The sequence below is a fragment of the Eurosta solidaginis genome, chromosome 3 (assembly GCF_040869045.1).
Source record: "Eurosta solidaginis isolate ZX-2024a chromosome 3, ASM4086904v1, whole genome shotgun sequence".
Taxonomy (NCBI): domain Eukaryota; kingdom Metazoa; phylum Arthropoda; class Insecta; order Diptera; family Tephritidae; genus Eurosta; species Eurosta solidaginis.
The window spans coordinates 12,818,186-12,834,185 of record NC_090321.1 but is presented as its reverse complement, the minus strand read 5'-3'; the positions used below and the strand labels follow the sequence as shown (position 1 = coordinate 12,834,185).

General features: G+C 36.7%; 1 protein-coding gene across 4 annotated transcripts in view; it reads right to left on the bottom strand.

Moving 5' to 3' along the window:
* The window catches only part of Synj (synaptojanin), a 566,615-nt gene that overhangs the window by 298,734 nt on the left and 251,881 nt on the right, over positions 1-16,000 (bottom strand). For 3 of the 4 annotated variants that reach the window (XR_010950494.1, XR_010950491.1, XR_010950492.1), the window contains one exon: positions 3,185-3,906. The exons of the other annotated variant lie outside the window; for it this stretch is intronic. The gene's annotated coding sequence lies outside the window, so the exon portion shown is untranslated. The remainder of the gene's footprint in view (positions 1-3,184; positions 3,907-16,000) is intronic. 4 annotated transcript variants of the gene reach the window in all.

The following is a 16,000-nucleotide window of genomic DNA, read 5'->3' as shown; positions in this document are numbered from 1 at the left end:
GTAACGAAAAAAGAAAGAGGATGATGAATTAGGAAGAAAAGGCTTATTGGGAGAAGATTAGAGGAAGCAAATAGAGGAATATTGAGCTGTAAATACCTCAAGTGAATGAGGGTTCGGGCCGAACCTCGTCTGACGGGGTGCTTTTCAAGATCGCGGGAAGATAGGGAGGAGAAAGTAAAGTTTTTAATATACATATACATAGGTGGACCTAATATTTGTTTATTTTGATAGAATTGGGTAAGGGAAAAAGGAGGAAAGGAAAGGCGTAGGGAAAGAAAAAGCCAGAGTAAAAGGGGTAAGGGAGAGGAAAGAAATAAGAGAATAATATAAGAAAGACGAAGAGAAGGAGAAAAAAGTGATTTTGTAGAATAAGAAATGCGCTACGTGATGCGAAAGGGATAGAGGCAATAAGGCCAGCAGGAAGAAAAGGGAGAGAAACAAGACACTGAAAATGATGAGTGGAAGAGATATCGAAAAGAAATAAAGTGTAGTATAGGAGAGTGGGGTGAAGTATAGAGCGAAGAAATAAAGGGAGTAATAGACTGAAAGGGAGCGAGAGAGAACGAAATAGACGGCTAGGGAAAGGAATAGGAGGCAGAAGAAAAAGATTTGCAACAGTGGAAGTTTGAGCAAGAGTAATGCAACAAAGCAAAGGAAGAGGCTAATAAAGAGAAATCGGCAGAGGGAAATATTCATATTTATAATATGTAATTGGAAATATGAAAGGGTGTTGTAAAGGGACATACAGCACGAAAATGAAAATAATAGTGGCTTTTTTGTTTTAATAAAATTTGTTTATTAAATTCTTTATTTTTTTTTAGTTTTCGATAATTTAAGAAAAAACGTCTGTAAAACTGGTTAGAAAATTACAAAATTTTAAACTTCTAGGAATTTTGTAACTCAAACTATGCAAACCAATATCAAAAACATTTTCGAAAAAGCTTTGCAATTTGAGAAAATTTTTAACTTTTTATGTAACCTTTATGCAAAATTGCAGACTTAAAAAAATGAGGAAAACTCAAAAAAAAAAAGTTCGAAATTTTTGCAAATATTTTTCGAATTTTTTCGAAAATTTGTTTGGTATAGGTTTGCATAGTTTCAGTTACAAAACGTATAGAAGTTTTTTCTTAAATTATTTAAAATTAAAAAAAGGAGAATTTAGCTGACGTAATTTTCAGCATACGAGATATGAAATTGTAAATAAAGGTTTTTAAAAAATTTAAATTTTTGTAATGAAACTGCGAAGCAAATATAGCTATTAAAGCTTTTTTCTATTTTTAGAGCCAAATACCTCAAAAATTAAGAAAAAATCCAATCAATATTCAGCATGTCAAAAACCTTTAAATGTTAACTGATTGAACTCTGGGCTTGAACTTTTTAAAATTTTGTCCACCTGTGTAATCGTAAGCCATCGTTTGCATGGCTATATTTAACAACATTTTTTCATATTTGTATTTTTGGTGTTCTAGTCTAATTGCAAAGCGTCGTAACGATTGATAATACAGTAAAACATGAAAAATCGTTTGTCAAAATTTCAATGATCTTGCGCTGTCTGCAATCTGAGAGGCAGCCAAATTAACTTTCTTCGTCATACAGCTCATCATTTCTATACACTGAAAGAAAAAGACTGGTAAAATCAACCGAAATACGGGTCAATTCAACCGAAATTTCTGTCAATTTTTATCCATCGCAATAAGATGTTTAATCAACTGCGCACAAATCGTTGATTCGTAATTGACCGTTTTAGTAGTCAAATGAACAAAAAAAGTTGTTGCGACAGCTTTGTACGAAAGTACCTATGTTGCGGCATTTGCAAAGCAGATGAGTTTTCACTGAGATCTTTTCATGGCAGAAATACACTCGTAGTGCTTGCCGAACAGTGCCGAGGGGCGACCCCGCTTAGGAAAATTTTCTTCTAATTGAAAAACCTTATTTCTAAAATGTTTATGTTGTTTTGCCCGGGGTGTGAACCGAGGGCATATGGTGTGGTAGGCGGAGCACGCTACCATCACACCACGGTGGCCGCCATATCCATGCATAAATATGTGCATACATATAGTACACAGCATACATAAGTACAAAGTAGAGAGCGCAGTGAGCTTACAATTCTCTTTGAAATTTGCTCTTGTATTGACTGTTGATCGCTGTTGAAATGACCAGTGAGATCAGTTGTGTTAACAAAAAAATCAGTTAGATTGAATAGAAATCTGTCAATTTAGAATTTTTTTAACTTAAGAGCGACAATTTCTCTTCTGTTGAAATGACTAAACTTATTTGTTCGTTTGACAAAGAATTTGTTCAAATTAACTATAATTTAACTATAATTCGATCAATTTCACCGAATCTCCGTTAAGTCAAGAACAACAGAACCGATTTCTTGATTTTACTAGCACCATTTCTTTCAGTGTATAGCCAACACCACCGCACTGTTTTGTATAGCTGAGTAGTCTGATATATGTGAGTATACTAATTTTAATAGTTCGTTTAAGGAGAAAGTACTCATAACTGTTTAGTTGACACAATTATATTATCTTTGCATTTCAACGGTCTATGCCCTCTTATTCTAAAACTATTCACACTTTCAATCTTCTCTGCAGGCCATTACAATATTTTCTTGTGCGAAAATAAAATTCTTTAGATATCTCTTTTCACGTACGTACACGCATTGACGAGCACATTGGGACTGAAAGTAAGTACTTTGAATGAACTACCTTTCCCCCATTTTTTGTCTATAACTAACCAAGGAATGCATCTTTTTTACCTGAGTAAATGAAAAAAATTACCATATTTTCTCTTTTCAAGCAAATTTTGTACTTTACGTGCCTAAGTGCATGTATTTCATGCTGAGCAAACATTGAAAGCGGAGCAAAGAAGAAAATATTTGTGGAAGCAGTGCAGCTGAGAACTTCTTGTGGCTACCTTAAGTGATGGCAAATATCAAGTGAATATATTGAGCAATTCAACCAAGCTCAAAGGTGTTGGGCGATATTGTGGCTTTCTACTTTGTAGCGCCTACGCACTCACACACATACGCATGCTTACATGCCACTTATGCACTGAACGTATAAACACACACACATACATACACACACACATAGCTATGCAAATAATTATGTAGCCTGTTATGATGATGCAATGCCCTTTCGAAAGGAACTCCCCAAACGGCTCGACTGATTTGACTTACTTGACTTACTTGCTCCACGTATTTTTCTACTGTTTCAACCATTTTTGCTGCGGCAATGAAGTATCCCAAATACACAAGAGTATTTGTTGTTTGTATTAAATTCACAAGAATTTTTCTGCATTTTTCATTTTCTTTTTACATCTCGTTCTAGGCCTCCAAAACCATGGGGTCGTTTTTGTCATATTGTATTTGCTGCTTCACGTTTATTCAACACCCACTTTGTGTAGCAAAATGCGAACGACGCGTTGTGGTCATATTCATCGTTCGGATTGCTGTTGTTGTTGTTTTTGTTGTGAATTGATGCTAAAAATATCTAAAGTACGCTTCTCCGCACATTCGCAACGGCATACACGTCTGGGACTTGACTCAAGTTTACTCTGTCTGCAAGCATAAGTATGTCTACTGCATATCTAACAAAGTTGGCTTAAAGCAAGAAAAGAAAGCGTACGGAGAAGACAAGCGAAACGGTTGGTATTGTTCATGCACTATATTATTATTGTTCATTCTAACAATAACCTTGAGTTTGACTAGAAATTGTTCATACATCATTTTATAGCAATTTTTTGCTAGCTAGAACGGCTGAAGGAAATCTTGCAAAAAGATATGGCACAGGAGCTCTTTCACAACCCAATTGGCGCTTACAAAATTAACTGCAATCTATGCTTCTTGGAATGCCCAGTTGTGCGTTTGGGTGTGTTAGTGTAATGTCATTGATGCTTCACCTGGAACAATAGAAAATAATGTTACGTATAAAACGATTTGCAGTATTTCCACTATGGAGTCTTGCGTCAAAATTAATGGCACGAATTAAAACTGGAATATGAATGGTTTGGTTGATCTTACGAAAACTAATTTTCTAGAGACAACAGAGATTAAAAAAGTGTGATATATAATTTGGCATTTAAGCAGTTATTTTCTCATTAGCATACCTATATTGTATTACGAACTAGAATTTAAGAAACGCACTGGTATTCCTATAATAAATCATAATCGAAAGTAAAGTCCTCTCTCGGCGGCCAAAAATCACGCTCTACAAATCGCTCATCATACCTATCCGGATGGCACGCAATCACGGACGGTGTCGAGAGAAGACGAGATAGTTTTTGGTCCTGTCCGTGATGACGTGCGTTCCTAAAATCTTGTATGAGATTTGACATAGTTTTGTTCAAGATCAAACGACGAATTTTGAGAGGAGAAAAGTTTACTGCAATAATTGATTCACCCGTTTACATTGATCGTTTTTTTTTTTTTAATTATTTGAAAGAATGAAATGTTATTAAAGAGGAATGAAAAATGAAATTAAAGCTTCAAAGAAAGAAACAGCTATTTTTAAAAAGAATAACATTAATTAATTACAATGTATAATTTATTAATTACAGTTTATAACAAGTAAGGAATGCTAAGTTCGGGTGTAACCGAACATTACATACTCTGTTGAGAGCTATGGAGACAAAATAAGGGAAAATCACCATGTAGGAAAATGAACATAGGGTAACCCTGGAATGTGTTTGTATGACATGCGTATCAAATGGCGGGTATTAAAGAGTATTTTAAGAGGGAGTGGGCCATAGTTCTATAGGTGGACACCTTTTCGAGATATCGCCATAAAGGTGGACCAGGGCTGACTCTAGAATTTGTTTGTACGATATGGGTATCAAATGAAAGGTGTTAATGAGTGTTTTAAAAGGGAGTGGGCCATAGTTCTATGGGTGGACGCCTTTTCGGGATATCGCCATAAAGGTGGACCAGGGGTGACTCTAGCATGCGTTTGTACAATAAGGGTATCAAACGAAAGGTGTTAATGAGTGTTTTAAAAGGGGAGTGGGCCTTAGTTTTATGGGTTGACGCCTTTTCGAGATATTGCCATAAAGGTGGACCAGGGGTGACTCTAGAATTTGTTTGTACGATATGGGTATCAAATGAAAGGTGTTAATGAGTATTTTAAAAGGAAGTGGGCCTTACTTCTATAGGTGGCCGCCTTTTCGAGATATCGCCATAAAGGTGGAGTTGAATCTTTAGAATTTTTTTACGATATGGGTATCAAATGAAAGGTGTTAACAAGTATTTTAAAAGGGAGTGGGCCTTAATTCTATAGGTGGACGCCTTTTCGGGATATCGTTATAAAGGTGGACCAGGGTTGAATCTAGAATGCGTTTGTACATTATGGGTATCAAACGAAAGGTGATAATGAGTATTTTAAAAGGAGTGGGCCTTAGTTCTATAGGTGGACGCCTTTTCCATATATCGCCATAAAGGTGGACCAGGGGTGACTCTATAATGTGTTTGTACAATATGGGTGTCAAATTAAAGGTATTAATAAGAATTTTAAAAGGGAGTGGTGGTAGAACATCAGGGTGGCAGGGTGACCCAGAACATCATCTGTCGGGTACCGCTAATTTATTTATATATGTAATACCACAAACAGTATTCCTGCCATGATTCCAAGGGCTTTTGATTTCGCCCTGCAGAACTTTTTCATTTTCTTCTACTTAATATGGTAGGTGTCACACCCATTTTACAAAGTTTTTTTCTAAAGTTATATTTTGCGTCAATAAACCAATCCAATTACCATGTTTCAACCCTTTTTTCGTATTTGGTATAGAATTATGGCACTTTTTTCATTTTTCGTAATTATCGATATCGAAAAAGTGGGCGTGGTCATAGTCAGATTTCGGCTATTTTTTATACCAATAGAAAGTGAGTTCAGATAATTATGTGAACTGAGTTTAGTAAGGATATATCGATTTTTGCTCAAGTTATCGTGTTAATGGCCGAGCGGAAGGACAGACGGTCGACTGTGTATAAAAACTGCGCGTGGCTTCAACCGATTTCACCTTTTTTCACAGAAAACAGTTATCGTCCCAGAATCTAAGCCGCTACCAAATTTCACAAGGATTGGTAAATTTTTGTTCGACTTATGACATTAAATGTATCCTAGACAAATCGAATGAAAAAGGGCGTAGTCACGCCCATTTTGAAATTTTCTTTTATTTTTGTATTTTGTTGCACCATATCATTACTGGAGTTGAATCTTGACATAAGTTACTTATATACTGTAAAGATATTAAATTTTTTGTAAAAATTTCACTTAAAAAAATTTTTTTTTTAAAGTGGGCGTAGTCGTTCTCCGGTTTTGCTAATTTTTATTAAGCATACATATAGTAATAGGAGTAACGTTCCTGCCAAATTTCATCATGATATCTTCAACAACTGCAAAATTACAGCTTGCAAAACTTCTAAATTACCTTGTTTTAAAAGTGGGCGGTACCACGGCCATTGTCCAAAATTTTACTTATTTTCTATTCTGCGTCATAAGTTCAACCCACTTACCAAGTCTCATCGCTTTATCCCTCTTTGGTAATGAATTATCGCAATTTTTCGATTGATTGAGGATTCTACTGGTTTGAATTCGAGCTTAGGGCCTATAAAAATAAATTTTGTGATAAAGATTGTTGTTTTTTATTTTTTGGTATAATTGAACTTTTTTTGTAATTTGGAATAGAGAAAGACATTTGCATCGATCTCTTCTCTTACTGAGGGTTTTTTGGCTACTTTTTAGGAATTTCGCATGACTTAGCATTTAAGAGAGGGTGCTCTCAGAGAAAATTTGTAAACAAAGAATGCGGAAGACAGCACATAAGAAAAAAGGAAAATTTCCACCTTGAAGTATGCAACAATTAATGCTGATCAGAAAATATGTTGCATATTTGAAGGCGCAAATTTGATTTTTTTTATTCTCCATGCCCTTTCACGTTCCTTGCATACGGATTTCATCCGATAGCAGCCTTAGTAAAATTAATTGGTGAATATTTTTCTAGAAAATTTTAATCGATTGGTGAACTCCGTTATATTATTTTATTAGTACTGAAAAAGGAGCCAAAGAGAACTTCTACTAGACAGAAATTTATTCATTGATTCTTATGGTCGGACATAAATGTTCCTGTGATGATATTTTCTATTCCCGCAAATGAACATTCTGAGTTTTGGCAATTACCTAATTAACATTAGACTGGATTGAAAAAAAAAATTGCAAAAGTACGTCCATACATTTGAAGTTTTCGTTGAGAGAGTCTCGGACGTTTATTTTTCAACCACGGCCGAATTGTTTTTTTTTTTGTTGTAACTTGGTAAATAGACATCTGAATTTTAAACTTGATATATAACATTTTTTGTCTTGAGATTCTCTGTAATTCCTTGCTATCTTCTTTTGAGCTCTGAAGCCTTTTTTCATAGTAAAACTATGATTTTTTTTTACCAAAATATAAAAAACGAGCATGAGAAAACGACTGCAGATCCGTAAAGAACATTGACATGCATAATATAGGCAAAAATAATGAAGTTAATAATGAAAAATAAAGTTTCGACTGTTGGATCAATATAAACGCAGCGAGATTATCAGCGAAACTCATTAATCTAAGCAAAAGGGATCTACAAACCCTCACTAGGAATTATACGGTACACTGTTATCTACGATATCAACCTAGGTGTTTAGGTTGAACTGGCCGGTCAATAGAGGCTCCACAAGACTGAATGTGTCCATAGTGCTTCCAGGATTTGTTTGACGACCAAAAGGAAGAATCCCAATCAGTAGCCAGGACATATGTTATAGAATAACTCCGTCCTCTTGACAGGTTAGGTTAGTTTGAACTGGCCGGTCCATGAGGACCTCACATAGACTGATTGAGTCCGTAGTGTTACCAGAAGTTTGTTTTAACGACCAAACTGAAAAACCATATCAAAAACCAGGACCTATGTTATAAAATAACTCCGTCCTCTTGGCAAATACTAGAAACTTCCTAGGACTTAAGCCACTTGCTGCTTCTAGATCTGACAGCTGTGTCACTCCTAATAGCTAGAATCTTAGCAGGGCACGCGCACATAACATGCTCGATCGTTTCCTCCTCCAACCCGCACTTCCTACATCTGCTATCACTGACCAAGCCTAATTTAAATGTATGTGGCGCCAGAAGACTGTGTCCAGTCAGAATACCCGCCATGAGTCTACAGTCCTCTCTTTTTAATGATAGAAGCAGCTTTGTTAGTCTAAGGTTGTAAGACCTACACATAATCTTCGACACTGTACAGCCCCGCGCTTGAACCCACGCCTTTCCCGCTTGGTCGATCATGTACACCTCTTGCCTTCGCTTAATATCGCCTAGTCTATTTGGGACGTCTACGGAGCAAGCTTCAAGGAATGCGCCCTTTTTAGCTAGTTCATCCGCTTTTTCATTCCCATCTTTTCCCATATGCACTGGGACCCAATATAGATGTATGCTTCTCCCTGTCCCGATTTTCTCCGGAGACTGCTTACACTCTAACCCGCATTTTGATGCTCTGCTATGCGAGATTATTGCCTTAATTGCTGCTTGACTGTCAATATAAAAGTTAACACGGTTGCAGCTTAAGCTATTCTCTTTCAGGGTTTCTACTACCTTGGTTACGGCTAATATTTCCGCTTGGAAAACGCTATAGTAATCCGGCAGCCTGTAGAATCTGTTTATTTCCGGATCAGCACAGTATACCGCAGACCCTACTCCTTCCAATACTTTGGAACCATCTGTGTACACATGTATCGCCTCGTCCGCCATTTTCGCACCTTTGCGCCAACCGTCCACCTCTATTGTGGCCTTATGATCGCCCTCGAAGCGCATATAGGGAATCATGTAGTCTGTTCGTCTTGTGATTGATGACGCTATACTACTATGGCCATATGGTCGGCGCTCAAGCTGCCCCGAGGCACCGAGCCTGGTTGCAGTTAATAATGCTATGTTCTTTGCTACCAGGTCTACAGGTGGAATGTGCAGAATGGCATACAGTGCAGCCGTCGGGGTTGTTTTCAGGGCTGCCGTAATGCTAAGCATCGATAGTCTGCATACCCCCTCTAATTTTTTGAGGTATGTTGTTTTTTGTGTGGCTTTCCACCAAACAAGAACTCCATAGTATAGAATAGGGCTTACAATCGCTGTAAAAACCCAATGAGAAAGAGAGGGCGATAAGCCCCACGTACACCCCAGCATTCTTTTACATGCATAAAGTGCCGTTGAGGCCTTCTTCACCCTCTCCCCTACGTTGAGCTTCCATGACAGCTTACTGTCTAGGATGATTCCTAGATATTTTGTACAAGGTTTCCCCTGTAAGGTCACCCCTCCTAATGGTCCAATTTGGGACCTTGTACCTCTTTGTAAACAAAACCATATCCGTCTTCTCCGCATTGACTTTCAACTCGACATTAGATGCCCAGGTATGAATATCCCGAAGCGCCCGATCGATCAAAGAACTAATCGTTGGAAGGCACTTTCCACTTATGACAATTGCAACGTCATCTGCATAAGCCGTAAGTTTTACGGGTCCCTCATCGAATCGCCTGAGCAGTTGGTTGATGATCAGCGTCCACAACAGAGGTGATAGCACCCCTCCCTGCGGCGTGCCCCTGTCAACTGATTTCGTGGCCTCGTACAATCCCCATTGTGATGTAATCTTCCTGCAATTTAACATGCAGCCGATCCATCTGGTTAAGGCTGGAAGTACTTTAGTGTAATTAAGACCATCCATAATCGCCCATTTAGAAACATTATTGAAAGCGCCGGCAATGTCCTCTTGGCAAATACTAGAGCTTAATTGTTCCCTCGAAATATGGCAACTCTGCCGCCCCTTATAGCTGAAGCCTAGACCTGGCGAGGGCAGTACACGGGCACAGAACGTGCTCAAAAGTTGCTTCCAGCAGCCTGCACTTCCTACACCTGTTGTCACTGACGAGGCCTAACTTATTAGCATGTGACGCCAGAAGGCGGTGTTTAGGTAGTATGCCCATCGTCAGCCTTAAATCTTCTCTCTTCAGAGATATGAGCTATTGAGTATAATATCGTAGGCTTTGCACATCTTAGAAATTTTGCAGCCTCGCACTTTTGTCCACGCTTTTCCTGCTTGATGGATCATATACAACTCCTGTCTCCTTTTGATTTCTCTCAAGCGGATTGGGATGTCTCTCGTCGATCCAGCGAGTGTTACACCCTCCTTTGCCAACTCATCGGACTTTTTGTTACTTTCTATCCCTTTATGACCGGGAACCCAGTATAGATGTATGGCCCGACCTGAGTGAAGTTTTTCCAATGCTGCGTTGCCTTTCAGAACAATTCTTGATGAAGTACAGTGTGAGCTTATTGCTTTAATCGTCGCCTGACTATCAGTGTATATATTGATGAGAATGCAGCTGAAGCACGCTGGTGGCGCGACTCTTAATCCCTTCGATATGGAGTAAAAAGTATAAAGCGGTACTTAAATACATTACACGCCTCCACATATAGTAATACGCTGAGAGGTGAAGCACAATAGATCTGAGTAAAGGAATAAAGCAGTGTATTTAGGCCTAATAATAACAATAACAACAAAAGCTTCAGACTTAGCGGCGGAATTTTTCAACTTTTTATTTCGTATAGAGACCAGTCTAATAAACAGATGCAACTACTAGAACTGAGTGCAAATTATAGCATTTGTTTATTGTTGTTGTTGTTACTGTTGTTCATTGTATGCAAATTGTTACTACCACACGCCAGAGTTTATTGTTCTCGTGCTTATGGGAAGCTTAAAATTAAATATTAATATTAAATACGTGTTTTCTGTACGTTTATTCAAATTTCAATAATCGCTAAAACAGTAAGGGAAATTATCAGCAAATTTGCTGCGTTTTTCCAGTTCGTTGAAGAAAGATTAAATTGACTAATACATGCGATTTCGAATACTAATATTGAATTATGTCATCAATTCGTCTTAAATGTTTTTCAATTTCATTTAAATTGACTGAGTGAAATATCACCTTTCCAACCGCATTTGGTCCGCTGGTCCTTTTTTCCAGATTGTTTGTTTTCACAGAGGAAAAAATTTTCAACACTGCCCACAAAATTTTCCACACCTTCATTAACCCTTATCTAATTTTCAGTTTATCTCAATAGATTTCTTACGAAAAAATTCACCTGGCAGATAGTTTAGAAGAGTGTTGGATTTTGAAGCAAACCAATTTTCGTAAGTCGTTGATGAAACAAGCTCGTTGGCTCACTCTGAAAGAGTTTAATCAGAAAAAGCTTGTTTGTCTAGATTATACCATTAATATGCAGCACATTTTGAGTAATTGTAGGTATAATGATTATATCAAAATATTGGATATTTAAGAAATTTCAGTGAACATAATTTAGAATACTAAGTATCTTTACACAAGGAATATTTTTATAGTCACGTTGGAGAACAGACCCCGGAAACTAACCAAATAACACTGTAAACAAATTTCTCGTACCTAGTTAAATGTGATCAAAATTCCATTACTACACAGTTTAAACTTTTAAAACTATTCATTGGTTAATCTGAGGACTGTGGCTGGATTCCATTACTGTGAGTTTTGAATTATACATTTTTCTCTCAAAAAATTATATTGAAAAAAGTGTACTTTTCAAAACTGGCCTTTACTGAAGGTAGGCCATAAATGGGAAAATTGAAGCGTGAGTGTGTATTGGCAAACGGAAGAGTAAAGAATTAAATTGAACTGAAGGAAATGGTGCTAGTAAAATCAGCAAATCGGTTCTGTTGTTCTTGACTTAATGGAGATTCGGTGAAATTGATCGAATTATGGTTAATTCGACCGATTTCTTTGTCAAGCGAACAAATTAGTTTAGTCATTTCAACAGAAGAGAAATTGTCGCTCTTAAGTTAACAGAATTCTGTAAAATTGACAGATTCCTAATCAATCTAACTGAATTTTCTGTTAACACAACTGGTCATTTCAACAGCGATCAACAGTCAATACATGATCAAATTTCAAAGAGAATTTTACGCTCACTGCGCTCTGTACTTTTTACTTATGTATGCTGTGTACTATATGTATGCACATATTTACGTATGCATATGGCTGCCGCCGTGGTGTGATGGTAGCGTGCTCTGCCTACCACACCGAAGACCCTGGGTTCACACACCGGGCAAAGCAACATAAAAATTTTAGAAATAAGGTTTTTCAATTAGAAGACAATTTTCTTAAGTGGAGTCGCCCCTCGCACTGTTTGGCAAGCACTCCGAGTGTATTTCTGCCATGAAAAGATCTCAGTGAAAACTCATCTGCCTTGCAAATGCCGCAACATAGGTACTTTCGTACAAAGCTGTCGCAACAACATTTTTTTTTTTGTTCATTTGACTACTAAAACGGTTAATTACGAATCAACGATTTGTGCGCAGTTGATTCAACATCTTGTTGCGATGGATAAAAATTGACAGAAATTTCGGTTGAATTGACCCGTATTTCGGTTGATTTTAACAGTCTTTTTCTTTCAGGGTGGACCCGTATTACGTGTTACTATCAGTGACTGGAAACTATTTTCACTTAAACGATAACTATGCAAAGTTATTAATTTAACGAGTACTATTTGTCGCTAGTTTGTATATGCCATTAATCTGATCCCTCATTTCAAAGCTATTGTGATTTGCAAAATTCATTTCGACCACGGATCGTAACAGGTAATACGGGCCCTGAACTAGTTTGGCTTGCATCTCGGGTTTTTCTTTAAGGTTTTTCGTTAAAACATACTTTTATATAAGGCTTTTTGTTAAAATGAAAGTGAGTGTGACATTGTACTTTACCACAACCTCACTTAAATATGTTGCAATGAATTCGACACATTTGTGAATTGTTTGCAAACCAATTAAAGAATACAAAAATTTGGTCCATTTCTTTGAGATTTGGTCCCAAATGAAAACATGGTGTGGCAACCGTGGTCATTAACCTCCAGCTTATGTCAAAATGTACTGAATTTAAGCTCAGTAGTACGTTTTTGAAACAAATCCAGATAAAGGGCGTTTCTTAAAAGTTTTCTGAGCAAAGGCGTTTTTGAAACCGTAACAGATATAGGGCGATATTCCACTCTAAAGTCTAAATATGCAAGGTTAGCTCTACAAAATATTGAACTTGCATTTGTAGCAACATTTATACAAAGTTAGTTGGAACGGGTGTTAATTTTATTATTTTTAATTATTAAGTGTATCGCCAACTAAAAATGCAAGATGTTTGTTTGTGTGAATTGGGCTTGGTTCGTCTGTACCAATTCACTTTTGGCATTTCCTTCAAACTTTAGAAGTGGCTTGGGGTACAATACAAAGTTATTAGGAGATCATTAGTAATTTATTAACACAACAATACAAATAAATTAGCTTGTAATTAAGTATTTCTGACATAATTATGTAATATCCTCAATGTCTTTCACAACACTCAGCTCATTTGATCTTCCTCACACAACGAAAAACTGTTTTACTTGTCCGCAATTACAAAACATCAACTCAATACGACCAGCAATAGCCCAAACCCATAAACCTACATACATACATACATACCAACATGTTCATATGCAAATGCACTTTTGAATCCACTTTATGAATAAACCACCCGCAGCTACTTGATCAAAAAGTGATGTTTGATGTTCCACAAGATGCACAGGTGTCAGGGCCGCATTAACGTTCAGCGGGGCCCTAGGCAACCATCAATTTTAGGGCCCTTTTTCACGTCTCTTTCCCTTCTTTTTCCATTAAAAAATACAAACTTAAAACTTTCATAAAAATTTTATTGTCACAATGTAATAATATCAATAAAATTATACATCTATATTTGTTTTCGGCAAATTCATCAATTATATCATCAATATCGATTTTGTTCAACAAATCTGACTCAATGCAAACTATACCTAACATCTCGAGTCGCTCATGTCGCGTTGTAGCTCTTTCAGCACCTTTGATGCTTTTTAACTGCGAGAAGGATCGTTCGGCAGAACAATTTGTGATCATTAATGTTAAAAAAATCCGAAGAGCTGTTTCTGTGCTAGGAAATACATCGGTTAATTGATCTTCCATTAGAATCTTATACAAATGACTATGAGTTTTTTGTGCATCGGTGTATGTAGAGTTCACGTAACTCTGGAATTGTTTCATTTCAATGAAAAATTCTTCCGAATCTCTAGAATAAAAACGAACTTAGCTATTTATAGCTTCGTGGAGGTCTCCATCACTTACGACAAAAGTTGATGAGAAATGCAAATCTCTCTGAAACTTCCATATATACTTTCGCACGTCGTTTGATTTCCCTGTGAAGATTGTCGATGATTTCGAGGAAACATTTTGTCCTAAAATCATCGCGAGGCGAAAATTCTACTTCTGGACTTCTGGAGCATTTCCGTCTGTTTTTTTCTACGACGAGTACGTTTTACGATTTCTGTATAACCTACAACAGGTAATAATTGTTTAGTTTTTTCCTCAGTAATCAGTTCGATTTAACCACGCCTTTGTAAAGTACGCGATATTGAAGTATAATTAACTAGTCCCAAAGTTGACTAAGTAAAGACCATATTACCATACTGAATATTGGAGTTATTTATTCGACAGTTCAGCGATACGAACGTCAGCAGAAGGTGCAAAATATCAGGAAATCCCCAAATTCGTTACAATACATTCATTTATTTGTCATTTATCATTAATCATTCACTCATTCACCATTCTGGTTGAAATTTCCGCTTGAAGGTTCCAAAAATAACCGAAATTTTTCAAAATTAAAACAACCAGTGTACATTTTGAAATAATTTCTTTTTTATTTTTCAATATACTCTCCTTTCACTTCGATACACTTCTTTGCACGCTCATACAATTTGTCAAATGAGTCGGAAATGTCCTTTTTAGGAACCTAGTCTAGTTCGTCGGTCGAAGCCTTTTGAATGCGGTCAATTGAGTTCTATTTATTTAAGTAAAATTTATTTTCAGTTCTGATTATATTTTTCTTTCACTCTCTAGAATTTTATGTTTGTAAGAAAATTTTAGAAGTATTATTCATTTTTCGGGGGCCTCCTACAATCGGTGGCCCCAGGCAACTGTCTATTCTGCCTACCTGTTAATCCGGCCCTGCCAGGTATTGTTGCAGCTGTGCTAACGTTGACTTACGGTAATGTTTACAAATGTATGTACAAGTGTTTCGTCAACAGCAACAACAAACAACAACAACGGCTGCATTAAATGCTTCAATGCTACGTTGATTTTGACTTTTGGATGCTGCATCTGACAAATTCAACTAGCCCGTACACGTGCCGCTCCGGTTGTTACAATATGTTGCAGCAAACAAATGAAAACAACTGTTTTTTTTGGCAATTTAATTTGCATTGTTGCTGTTAGCTTTGAATTGTTGCTAATGCTGCCATCTACTTACATATGTACAACCAGAACCCGCATGCCACAATGATAAAATGTTGCTAAAACAATGCTAACTAAGCGTAACAACAAAGAAGGTGGTGAAACAACAACAACAGCAATAGCAGAATAAGTGCCAAAAAAATAACATAAAACATATCCCGTTGGTCGTTTAGTTGGTTTAAATTGCGCTAAATAAGCAAACGTTTCATCAGCGAAAAATGTACTATCAGTGAAGCGTCAAAATACGCACCCTAATTTACTTACTTATGCACATTAGACTGTGTCATAAAAAAGTTGAAAAAGAACGCCCCAAAATTTGAGGGTCATGTTGAGCGGCACTCCAAGAATTAGGTTTTTAATTGTATTTTCTGTTACTTGATTGTTTCACATCAGATTTTTTTAAATTATATATCATTATTTTTAGTTTAAGAACCACTATAATTCTTTTTAATGTCCTTTTGAGCTCTGAAGTCATTTACATACAGCCCAATACTAAATATTCCCTCGGAATTTTGTTCTCGCGGATTTTTTTATTCCCGTGGAAAAATTCCTCCAATTCTTTTCTCCTAGGAAGAACAATAATTTGCGAATAGGAATTTCGAATTTTCGAAGTCA